General features: G+C 34.5%; 1 non-coding gene across 1 annotated transcript; it reads right to left on the bottom strand.

Moving 5' to 3' along the window:
* Positions 1-5553: 5553 nt before the first annotated feature.
* Positions 5554-5657, bottom strand: LOC112096517. Its single transcript, XR_002904420.1, has one exon. It is a non-coding gene; the product is annotated as a small nucleolar RNA R71 (small nucleolar RNA).
* Between the last annotated feature and the right edge of the window lie 7792 nt (positions 5658-13449).

The following is a 13449-nucleotide window of genomic DNA, read 5'->3' as shown; positions in this document are numbered from 1 at the left end:
GGCGTTGATCCTTGCATTCATTTGATCTATTGAGCTTGCATAAACTGAAAACTCTCCTGATACATTTTCCGTTCTCGTGCCAACTCCGTGGGGTTAGGGACATTGAAATACATGGATGGGGTGATGAATTGACCCAATCCTTGTACCCGACTTCCATTAGGCTTCTTTTGAAGTGCTTCACCTAGGATATCATTCGGTCCTTGGGATTGGAACGTTCCCTGCTCAACTTAACTTCTTAGCTCACTCTACAAAATAAATACAAAAATAATTTGATCAAAATTAGGAATAAAAAAACAAATAAGTTAAATAATGGCAGTGGTGGTGGAAACTTACAATTCTCTCAGCCACTTGCTGCACTTCAAGTGTATAAGTTCCATCTTTTCTCCTATGAGCCAATAACCAGGCTTCACTGCAGTCAATCTCGTACTCAGTAACTCCGAGGTCCAACTGCTGTAATAATTCAACAAAAATTAAATTGAAAACTGGTATGAATCATCCTATTATTTGTATTGAAAATGTCATAAGTTTGTATAGAGTGGTTATTATACTTACTCTTTTATGCAACAACCCAGCATATCCTGTGCTGCCCAAGTGATGATTGTACATATTCTTTGCTAATTTTTCCTTTGCTGCCTTACTTTTTTCCTGCACAAAGCGGATATTGATTAAAATGGTTACATGAACTCAATAATATTATTTAACTAACATAATTTTAAACATACCTGAAAGGCTTCAGATAAAATCTTATCAACAAAGCTCTTCCAGTCCTCTTTTCTAATGCTTTCATACTCAAGAGGAGGCTTTTTCAGTGAACTCAAGTTGTTTGCATTGGGCAGAATATATTCATTGGCCAACTTACATCTAAAGCCCCTTAATGCAATTCCCATCCACTTGAACACTTGGGTTTTCGCCTTAAGACTCAACTTAAACTTTTCCTAAAAATGAGTCAATAATGTCTCCTTGATGTCTAGTGGCACTTTCCTCCAATCATCATAGATAATTGGAACTCTTTCCCGTACAATCACCCCAATGTAGTTCCTCATATCATTTCTCTTTTTGCCAACTGGAACTCCGAAAGAATTGTACATAACCTCAGTGTCGTCACTAGCTCCTCTCTGCAGGTCTTTCTTCTTTGTAAGGTTTCGTCTTGGTCTGCCTTCTAGATCTGGATCAAATGTTGGCTCCTCTTTTTCTGCCATGTCTCCAACAAACCTGCAAATACATCAAAGTGGATGAGTGCACCACATACCAATCTAATATCCTAATATAATAATAAAATAATAAAAAACAAATTTGTTGGTGACTTACGGGAAATAGTGGTAATAAGGCATAGTAGTTGGATTATTCATTTTCCGTACCAATATTTACAAGAAAAACATCAACAACTACTCTGACACAAACTCCTCATCACCCAAACCTAACTTACATTCTAGAAAATTGTTGGATAATGGTACATACTCATCGATGCCATCACACAAGTCCTCATTTGAATAATTACATTTTGAGCTCACTGAACAAACAACTGATTTACTATTATCTAACTGATCTTTCACATAAAACACTTGCTTTGCATGACGAGCTAGAATGAAACAGTCAGATTTGTAGCCTATTCAATCTAAATTGACTACAGTGAACCCTAACTCATCAACATTAACCCCTCTATCATCTACCCAATCGCACTTGAAAAGTACGTTCTTAACCCCTAGATAATCAAGCTGCCAAATTTCACTAACAACCCCATAAAAAGGCATATCCCTAGAATGAGGATTTTTGTCTTGCGAACTTGAAATCTGTAAAGTTTTAGCAACTACATAAACGCCATTGTTTTGTGTTATACGGTTGCTATCCCGATCTCTTGTAGCAAAATTAAAACCATTAATACAGTAGCCATCATATGTAACCACGCTTGAGCAGGGTTTGTTTGCCAGCCACCATACGTTTTCGTCAACCACTACATTATTTGCTTTATCAGTTGTTACCTATTGTTCAATTAATAAAATCACAATAATTAGTTGAAAGAGAAAAGTTTGTGTGCTTTTACTTGGATACTTTTATTAGATCTAATGAAGTTAATCTAACCTTTTGTTTCAGCTCAGCAAACGTACGGGAGTGCTCAGTTGGCAACCATAAAGGCTTTTTTAATTGACGAGGGTGTGTTGATTGCAATAAAGCTAAATGCTCCCTAAAATTATACCAACAGAATTATTAAAATTGAAAAAAAATTAACGAAAAAGAGGTTCAAATTTTCAGTCATATACTCTATGTATGGTTGAATCTCGGGGGTGTTATCTAAAACACATCGGTGCACTTGCGCCAATGTAGGGCCATCAACCATCTTAATATTTGCACCTCCGAGTGGCCTTTCGACTGTAAAATCAATTAGACAACTAGTAAGTAGTCCGATTGAATTACAATTGGAAAGGTATTCAGCACAAAATTCAAGTGCTTCCTCAGCAATATAGCACTCTGCAATGCAACCTTCAGGATGGTATCGGCTGCGTACATAGCCCTTTATAGGTTTCATTTCTCTCTCAAATGGATACATCCATCGAAGGTAAACCGGGCCACATAATCTAACTTCTTCAACTAGATGGACTGTTAAATGGACCATTATATCGAAGAAGGCAGGTAGGAAAGATTGTTCTAAATTGTATAAGGTGATTGTAAGTTCTTTTTGCAATTGGTCTAGAGAATTGGGCTCTACTACCTTAGAACACAAAGAATTAAAGAAGAGGCACAACCTGATTATGACAGATCTGACATTTTGAGGTAAACAATTTCGAATTGCTAATGGTAGTAGTTGTTGCATCAAGGTATGACAATCATGAGACTTAAGCCCGTGAAGACGACAATCATCCATTGAAACAATATTTCTAAAATTAGAACAATAGCCATCAGGAACTTTAACACTTTGCAAGGTTTCACAGATCATTTTTTTTTCCTTCTTACTTAAAGTGTACGGGGCAGGGGGCAAGACTTTGTTTTGTTCATCAGGAGCTAATACAATCAATGCTTTGTTAATTTTTTCTCTAAGGTCTGGATGTATAAGATCTTTTCTAGCATTAATTTCATCTTTTGTTTTCCGCGGTTGATGGAGTAATGTGCCATAGATGCTCTCGCATACATTTTTCTCAATATGCATCACATCTAGTTGATGGCGAACTAACAAATGTTCCCAATATTCTAAATCAAAGAAGATTGATATCTTTTTGTACAGCAACTGAGCTACATTCCCTTTACCATCACCCTCACATTCAATCTCACTATCTCCCTCACACTCACCCTCAACCTCACCCTCACCCTCACCCTCACCCTCAACATCACCCTCACCCTTGTTGAGTGTTAGAAAATGCATATTTATAAAGGAGAAAACCGTCATTTTACATTTCAAGTCTTACTAACAACCCTTACTTTTATGTATTTAACATTCTTATGATTTAATTACGTGTGTTTTATTTTAATTAAGTAATTTATGTATTCTAGGGGCATTATAGTCATTTCACAATAAAGGAGAGATCAGACGGCAAAACGGACATCACTTTTGAACTCAGGACGGTCGAAAACCTTAGGAGGACCATAAAAGGAAAAATGACACTATTCACATGTACGGTACTATTCACGTACACAGTACTGTATACGTTACTGTTCACGGCACTGTTCACATAGACAGATTGATGACGTGGCATTGACTGATGAGGTGTCACGATCCTGTTGGGCTAAAATTCTTATGTACTGTTGATGGTGACGTGGCAGTATATCAGTGGACGAAAAATCTCGCGTACGGTGCATGCATCACACAGGATTAGTTTCAACCAAACCGCGTTACTGTTCATCCGGGTCAAACCGCGTTACTGTTCAAAGTCGGGTCAAACCGTGTTACTGTTCATCCGCGTGGTCAAACGTGGACTGTTGACTGATGACGTGGCGCAATCCTGAGCGTCCAAACTGTTTTTAATCCGATGGCCATGATTTACTCCATGTATCTATAAAAAGGGGGCCTCCCCCCCCTAATTTGATATCTCTGAATCCATTTTTGGGATCCATTTTCTGTAATTCCCTCTCCATCTTGTATTTTCTTCGTATTTTAATAAATTCCCATTTTGCCCCTAGTTCAATTATGAGTGGCTAATTTTCTTTCAAGCTTGGGTTGAAGGTGAAGTCTCAACATGTGTCATGGGCTTAATTTGGTAAATTTACTTTCTCTTCCCCTCTAGTTTTTGTGGATGTTTTGACTTCTCGTCGACAAATAATACTAATCTTGTCTAGTACCGCCTTGGTTACACCGGCTCTCTAGTATAAGGTTATTATTATTTGGCACGATAAGCCCTTAGCACCATATTGATTAGAGCGTGGTTCATGAGGTGTGGATTCCCCCCTCATGATTTAATTGGCATTAATACGGATTATTTAGCCCATGATGCATGTTGATACGGATCCAGATACCCAAGTACGTCATTTCAATAGAATTATCTTCAATTTATTCTCGCCATTTTAATTTAAGTTTTAGCATATACCAAATCATTTCCACCATAAATCCAACAACCCATTTACAAAATTAATTCTACACAATTAAAATCCACCTCCTCGTGGGATCGACACTCGTCACCATAGATCTATACTACAATAGATTCGTGCGCTTGCGAGTACATTAAAATTTGCACAACAAGTTTTTGGCGCCGTTGCCAGGGAGGTAAGTAATTTTAATTCATAGAATTAATTTTTGTGAATAATTTCTTTTATTTGTTTTCTTGTATTTTTTTATTATTAAAAAAAAAGAAAAAAAAAGTGAATCTACATTTAAAGGTTAGTATTTCTTTTCTTTTTCTCTTCTTTAAAATTCTGTAATTTAATTTTCCATTTATTTTTCTTTGTAATTTTTTTTGTTTATCTTATTAATTTAATTTTTAGTTAATTTCTTTCACGTATTTATTTTTGTGTATTTTTATAGAAAGGTTGTAATAGCGCAATAAGGTTAGTATCGTAATTTCTCACTCTTCTTTATTTTTATTTGTTTTGTTCCCATCTTTGTTTTTTGTTTTGTTTGCATCTTTATTTTTATTTTATTTATTTTGCATGCATGGTCGTAGGTCATTATTACCTAATCTTGAACCTATAGACCTTGAATTAGAAAAAACACTTCGCACACAAAAGCACATTAAAAATAAATTTGAAATGGATTTGCAACCACAAGAGAGGCCATTTAAGGACTACTTCAGTCCTTTAGCTAATTTGAGCACATCATGCATAAGATACCCTAATGTAACTGCTAGGAGCTTTGAACTAAAACCTAGTGTGCTAAATTGTCTCCCCACATTTTATGGCCTAGAAAATGAGGATCCATATAATCATCTGAACGATTTTCATGCCATTTGTCAAACTTTTAAATATGAAAATTTTTCAGACGATGATGTTAAACTTAGACTATTCCTATTTTCTTTAAAGGATAGAGCTCGTTCATGGCTTAATACATTGCCTACTAATAGCATTATATCATGGGAACAAATGGTTACAAAATTTTTAAATAAATATTTCCCAGTGCATAAAACCAATGCTATTCGCAGGGAAATCTCAGAGTTTACCCAGAAAGATGACGAGCAATTTTTCGAAACAAGGGAGCGATTCAATGGGCTACTCTTGAAGTGTCCACATCATGGGTACGAGAAATGGCACCAATGCCAATACTTTTTGGAGGGATTACTACCAAATGTGCAAGAATGGCTAATGGCAACAAGTGGAGGAGAGCTAATGTCAAAAAGTGCGTCAGAAATTTGGGAATTCTTCCAGCGACAAGCGGACAATTCCCAACAACGGAGTCGATCACTCAGGAATACTAGAAGGACTAAAGGAGTGAATGAGGTTCACATTGGCGAGTCAACTTCGGGAATCAAAGAAGTCAAGGAGATGGTTGAAGGTCTTGCTCGACAAATAGCATCATTATCGACTGCTAAATCAACAGAACCACATGACCATGACTCATACTCAGATCAAGCCAATGCCATAGGTGTAATGAGAAAGCCATCAAATTACAACCCATACTCCAACACATATAACCCTGGATGGAGAGATCACCCTAATTTTTCATGGTCTCAAGGATTCCAACAGAATGGACCAGCAGCTCCAGCTCCACCAATGCAACAAATTTCTCAAACTCCTCAAGCCTCTCAGCCACCATTTAGACCATACAATCAGAACCAGAATTACTCTCAGCCCAGACCATGGGAGGATTCATTCCAGAATCTTAAGAATCTTATGTTAGCCTAAAGGGCTATACATAATGTAATTTTGATGATAACAAACATATGTATTGAGTGATTTAATAAATATTGTATCTCACATTTTTACTAGTTTTTTAAGGATAATATTTATACAAGTAAATCAAGTGAAATCAAGATTGAAGACACTCAACGGACAATGGCGACATCAAGAATAGTTTAGAGCTCAACGAACAAATTAGTGCAATAAATTCTTGTAAAGCCGGTATGATTTAATTGATGTTTGATTTAGCATTTGAGAAGCTCAAGAAATTAATTTAATTAAATAATTTTCATAAACTAAAAGTTTTTGTTTTTATAAAGAAAAGTATTTTGTGAATTTAAGTAATTTGGACTTAAATGCTAAGATTTGAAATCTTTGATTTTAATAAGTATTAAATTTCGGAGTTGGACGTTTTTACAAACATTTGAAATGTTTTGGGCCATACTATAATTTATGAATATTTTGGACTAAAGTGAAAGATTTTGAGAACTTTGAAAAATATAGGTATTATGTTGAAAAGGACCTTTGTGTGAAACAAGAAAATCTTTGGGGCCATATCATAATTTCAGAAAGTTTGAGAAAGACATCTATTTTTATGAAGTTCTGAAATTGGACCTATTTGCAAAGTTTTCTGACGTTTTGGGCCATAGTATAATTATAGAAAGTTTTGGGCTAAAGTGTAATTTTAGTGAACAGTAGTACTGTAGCAAAATTCAAAAATAACGGTAATATTACTGTTCCTGAGCGGCTAGCCGGATAATCAAGCGGCTAACCGCTTGAGCGCTGGAATTTGCCTATAACGGCTAGTTTTTGGGCTTTCACTATAAAAACTCAACTCAAACTTCATTTTAAGAACTAACACAAGCAAATATAAGATCATATAACATATATTGAGCTTCCATTTCGTAAATCATCATTTGTTGAATCATCATTGAGCTATAATTTGTTATTCACTCTTAAAGAGAGTTTTATTGTTGTGAATTTCATTTCTCATCAATTTGTGAGTGTACAAGTGTGGGAAACACTTGGGGTGAAAAGATTGGGGATATAATCTCTTGTTGTAAAGGTTCATTGACACCTTGGAAGTCAATTGTAAACATTTGAAGCCTTGGGAGGCTTGGATAGTGAAATCCTCAAGCCGGGTGAGCTTGGAGGCGTGGACGTAGGCGGGGATAGCCGAACCACGTAAAAATCCTTGTGTTCGTTTTCTCTTCCCTTACTCTTTTAATATTGTACTTGATTGAATTTATTGTTTTTTATTTGATTAAGGCGGTAGATTAAATTGTTGTGCGAATTGTATTGCATAAAATTTAAAATCCCAATTCACCCCCCCTCTTGGGTTGCATAACTTACATTTCATTTGGTATCAGAGCAAGGTGCTCTTGTGTAGACTTAATCGTCTAGAGTTAAAGATCCATGGCAACCCATAGTGACTCAACCTTTAGGGAAGGACAATCCACAATTAGACCACCGTTCTTTGACGGTAATGACTACCCATATTGGAAAACTAGGATGAGAATTTATTTACAAGCTTTAGATTATGAAATTTGGGAAATTGTTTGTGATGGTCCATTTATGCCTTTGATTAAAAACGAAGTTGGGGAAGATATTCCAAAACTTTCAAGGGAATGGAATGAATTGGAAAAGAGAAAAGCTTCTCTAAACTCCAAAGCTATGAATGCCTTGTTTTGTGCACTAGATAAGAAAGAGTTTCATAGAGTATCTAGTTGTGAAAGTGCTAATGAAATTTGGCACAAACTTGAAGTTGTTTATGAAGGCACGAATCAAGTGAAAGAGTCTAAAATTAGTAGGTACACTCGACAATATGAATTGTTTCAAATGGAACAAAATGAGAGTGTGTATTCTATGTATACTAGATTTACGGACATAGTGAACACTCTAGGAGCCCTAGGAAAGACCTTTTCAAATAGTGAGAAAGTTAAGAAAATCATTAGGTCGTTACCTAAGGAATGGAGACCAAAAAGGACTGCCATTGAGGAAGCCAAAGATTTAAATATTTTATCTATTGACGATTTAATTGGTTCTCTTATTTCTTATGAGGAAGATTTGGCAGCCGAAAGAGGCAATGAGGAGAAAAAGAAAAGCATTGCTCTCAAAGCCATGAAACATGAAAGTGATGAGGAAAGCGAGCTGGATGAGGAAGAGATGGATATGCTGGCTAGGAGGCTTAGAAAACTTTTTAAGAAATCCGGTGAGCGAAGAAAATCTAGAGACCTCAAGAACCGAAAGGAGAAGAAGGAAGTAATCAAATGTTATGAGTGCAAGAAGCCCGGTCATATAAGAACGGAATGCCCTCTTCTCAATAAGCTCAAGAAGAGAGCAATGGTAGCCACATGGGATGATAGCGATGAGGAAACAAGTGATAGTGAAGAACATCAAGAAATGACAAATCTAGCTCTCATGGCAATTGGAGATGAATTGGATGATGAACTTGATAAGGTAAATGATCTTTCTACTTATGATGAATTATATGATGCTTTTAAAGAATTGCATGATAATTGGATAAAAATTGGTAGAAAGAATGCATGTCTTAAAAAGAAAATGGTAAAGCTCACAAATGAGAATGAATCTCTAAGTGCAAAGATTACATGCTTAGAATTAGAGAATAAAACATTGCATGATAAAGTTGCATTATCGAATGAGAAACCTAGCACTTCACATGAGCATCTAGAATCATATGTAGATGACTTGAAAAATGAAAAGGATGCTTTACAAAAATGCAATGATTCATTAAATGAAAAGATTAAAGGACTAGAATTAGATAATAAAATGTTGCATGATAGAATTGCATCATTTAAAGGTAAACAAAGTATTTCATATGAGCATGAAAAATCACATGTTGATAAGTTGATAAAAGAAAATGAAGTGCTTAAGAAAAAGAGTAATGAGCTCAATGAAATTGTATTAAAATTCACAAATGGTCAAAAGAACTTAGAAAAATTACTAAGCACTCAAAAATGTGTGTTTGATAAAGGAGGACTTGGGTATAAGCCTTATTTGAAACAAAAATATTATAAGAATTATTTTGTTAAGGCTACCTCCACAAGTGATCATAAAATTGTTTGTCATTATTGCAATCAAAATGGTCATATGAGTTTTAGATGTTCAGTGAAAAGAAATGCATATTATGGAGCAAAATGTATTTGGGTTCCAAAAGGAACCATTGCTAACACTCAAGGACCCAAGAATATTTGGGTACCAAAATACACAACTTGAACAATTTTTTGTAGGTACCACAATCAAGGAATGATGGAGAAGTTCCTTGATGAAAGCTTGTGAGGATAATCATTTGAGCATGATCTAGGAGAAAAAGATGAGGCAAGATGATTTAATTGTTTTGGTAATAATTCTTGCCATATTAATTTTGTTGAATGAATTATGATAAATGAATTTGCGAAAATATGCTTGTATGTTTACATGATTGAATTATCATTGTGTTTAACATTGAGTGTTTTATCATGATGCAAGGTTATATATAAATGATGATAGTTTATCAACTCATCATGATGGATTTGTTTGATGTTAATGTTTATGAAGTGTTTAAGCATGATAGTTAAGTGGTGTGTTTGATTTATTAACTTTTGAATGCTTATATGTTTAATTATTGTGTAAATCCCAAGTTTGCACAAGCTGTAATGAATTGGTCATAACTCCTTCTAGAGAACTTCAAATCCATCTCTGTAAAATTTATTGGAAAGCTAACTTAATTATCTTTCCAACGGTATATAGCTTGCATGTTAATTCTGGCTCAATCAATACAGTTTTTATTTCGAAGTTGACCTTTCTGCATTTTCTTAAGTTTTGAATGCTTATATGCTTCATGATTGTATGCTTGATGGATGGATTATTTGTTTGAATTAATTATCTTTTGGATGTTTAAAATCATGAATTGTGCATTAAATTGGCTCTTGAGATGTTTCGGGATCACAAAATGATCACGGAATTGATAGAAACAAGCCGAAAAGCAAGTAGAGTGCAAGTGGACAGCAACCAGGCGGCTAGCCGCTTGGAAAACTGTCCCAAACCCGAGAGCAAGCGGCTAGCCGCTTGCCCCCAAGCGGCTAGCCGCTTGCCCCCAAGCGGCTAGCCGCTTGGTCACTGGTTGGGAAATTTTTTTTTGCTTGTTCTTCTTCCTTCGTGATTTTTCTGCACATGTTTCTCTTCTCTCACCAAAACCGTGAACATCCTCTCCATTTTCACCTCCATTTTCTTCCTTTTTCATCCATTTTCATGCCCAAATCAACCATTCAAACTAATACCCATGCATTTCATCTTCATTAAACACTTCTCCATCATGATTTCTTCACTTATTTTTCACCATTTCATCATCATCTCTCACGAGTGAACAGTACCTCACCATTTCTCTCTCAAAATTCTTCATCTTTCACTCATTTTCTTGTTAAAATCAATCATCCAAATCATTATTCATCCATTACTCCTTCAATTTTCGTTCTCAAAACTTCATTTCATCAACTCTCCACATTAAACCCAAAATCAAAAACCTAACTCTACCCGTTTCTCTCTCTACATTTTCAAGCTTCCTTTAGCCCATTTTTGATCCAATCTAACTCATATGTTAGCTTCATTCATCTCTAGGATCAATTTTCTTGGCTCAAACAAATCCATTTCACTCAATTTTTGTTAAACCCGAAATTGCATATTTAAGCTCTTTTTAATCCACTTTTGATCCAATCATCACCATCCATTATCTTAAATCATCTCTTGGATCAATATAATCGGTTTAAAATCATTCATTTCACTCATTATTTTACAAAACCGAATTTGTGCATTTTGGGTATATGCACCTACATTTTCATATGCATAATTATGGATTGTGGATGATGGTTGTTTAATATTTGGATATGTTATATTTGGATGATGTTTTATGCTTAAGTCTTATGTGTTGCTTGATAACTTGGTGGAGTTGTTGGTTTGTTATACTTATTAAACCTTATATGGAAGTGTTTTTAACTATGTTGTGTATTTGAGGATTTGTCCATTTTAAGGGGAGACTCTGACGAAATTTTTTCTCGCACAAAATTGGTAATATCTTTATCGAATTATTTTTGATGCTTTTGTTTCAATTGTATCTATCTATTTTTTTATGATAAAGGGGGAGATAAAAATGATATGTTTTTGGATAATATGCATTTTGGATAAATTTTTTAATTGGCCATATATTTAGGGGGAGCATATAATATGATTTTGGATAATATGCATTTTGAGCATTCTTTTGATGGCATGATGGTTCATGATCATTTAATGGTTAATTGGATGTTTGGTTATTATATATATATTTTTTATTAACCATTGACATATTATTGATCTTAGCATGAATTTCTAATAATTTTGATGATGAAGGGGGAGAAGTCATGTATTTTGAATATAGAGACATATAATATGTATTTTGATATTGAAGTATTTATGAATGGTTTTGAAATATTAAGGGGGAGTTTTTGTTTTGAATTTGATTTATATGTTTAATTATATATGCCATGTATTAAGGGGGAGTATAAATGTCAAAATACATGAGATGTTTGTCATCATCAAAAAGGGGGAGATTGTTAGCCTAAAGGGCTATACATAATGTAATTTTGATGATAACAAACATATGTATTGAGTGATTTAATAAATATTGTATTTCACATTTTTACTAGTTTTTGAAGGATAATATTTATACAAGTAAATCAAGTGAAATCAAGATTGAAGACACTCAACGGACAATGGCGACATCAAGAATAGTTTAGAGCTCAACGAACAAATTAGTGCAATAAATTCTTGTAAAGCCGGTATGATTTAATTGATGTTTGATTTAGCATTTGAGAAGCTCAAGAAATTAATTTAATTAAATAATTTTCATAAACTAAAAGTTTTTGTTTTTATAAAGAAAAGTATTTTGTGAATTTAAGTAATTTGGACTTAAATGCTAAGATTTGAAATCTTTGATTTTAATAAGTATTAAATTTCGGAGTTGGACGTTTTTACAAACATTTGAAATGTTTTGGGCCATACTATAATTTATGAATATTTTGGACTAAAGTGAAAGATTTTGAGAACTTTGAAAAATATAGGTATTATGTTGAAAAGGACCTTTGTGTGAAACAAGAAAATCTTTGGGGCCATATCATAATTTCAGAAAGTTTGAGAAAGACATCTATTTTTATGAAGTTCTGAAATTGGACCTATTTGCAAAGTTTTCTGACGTTTTGGGCCATAGTATAATTATAGAAAGTTTTGGGCTAAAGTGTAATTTTAGTGAACAGTAGTACTGTAGCAAAATTCAAAAATAACGGTAATATTACTGTTCCTGAGCGGCTAGCCGGATAATCAAGCGGCTAACCGCTTGAGCGCTGGAATTTGCCTATAACGGCTAGTTTTTGGGCTTTCACTATAAAAACTCAACTCAAACTTCATTTTAAGTACTAACACAAGCAAATATAAGATCATATAACATATATTGAGCTTCCATTTCGTAAATCATCATTTGTTGAATCATCATTGAGCTATAATTTGTTATTCACTCTTAAAGAGAGTTTTATTGTTGTGAATTTCATTTCTCATCAATTTGTGAGTGTACAAGTGTGGGAAACACTTGGGGTGAAGAGATTGGGGATATAATCTCTTGTTGTAAAGGTTCATTGACACCTTGGAAGTCAATTGTAAACATTTGAAGCCTTGGGAGGCTTGGATAGTGAAATCCTCAAGCCGGGTGAGCTTGGAGGCGTGGACGTAGGCGGGGATAGCCGAACCACGTAAAAATCCTTGTGTTCGTTTTCTCTTCCCTTACTCTTTTAATATTGTACTTGATTGAATTTATTGTTTTTTATTTGATTAAGGCGGTAGATTAAATTGTTGTGCGAATTGTATTGCATAAAATTTAAAATCCCAATTCACCCCCCCTCTTGGGTTGCATAACTTGCATTTCAAAAGCAACTTATTTAATTAACAATTGCAATCCCAAAGTGGGTCTTTGTCCTCGTCCCATCTCATAACCGGACAAATAAATTATCTTTAAGCCACCAAAACTATTTGAAAATTTTTGGGCAATGGAAAATGCTATTTCCACAAAATCAAAAGAAATTAATTTTCCTATGTCGGATGGACACGGTGTTGGTTCGATTTAGAATTAATCCATAATTTGGTTCCCCTTTTTTTGGTTTTTAAAGTTCATCA

Source organism: Citrus clementina, unplaced genomic scaffold (assembly GCF_000493195.1).
Source record: "Citrus clementina cultivar Clemenules unplaced genomic scaffold, Citrus_clementina_v1.0 scaffold_8, whole genome shotgun sequence".
Lineage (NCBI taxonomy): Eukaryota > Viridiplantae > Streptophyta > Magnoliopsida > Sapindales > Rutaceae > Citrus > Citrus x clementina.
Note: the sequence above shows the minus strand (reverse complement) of the source record. Positions and strands in the feature narration are given on the sequence as shown.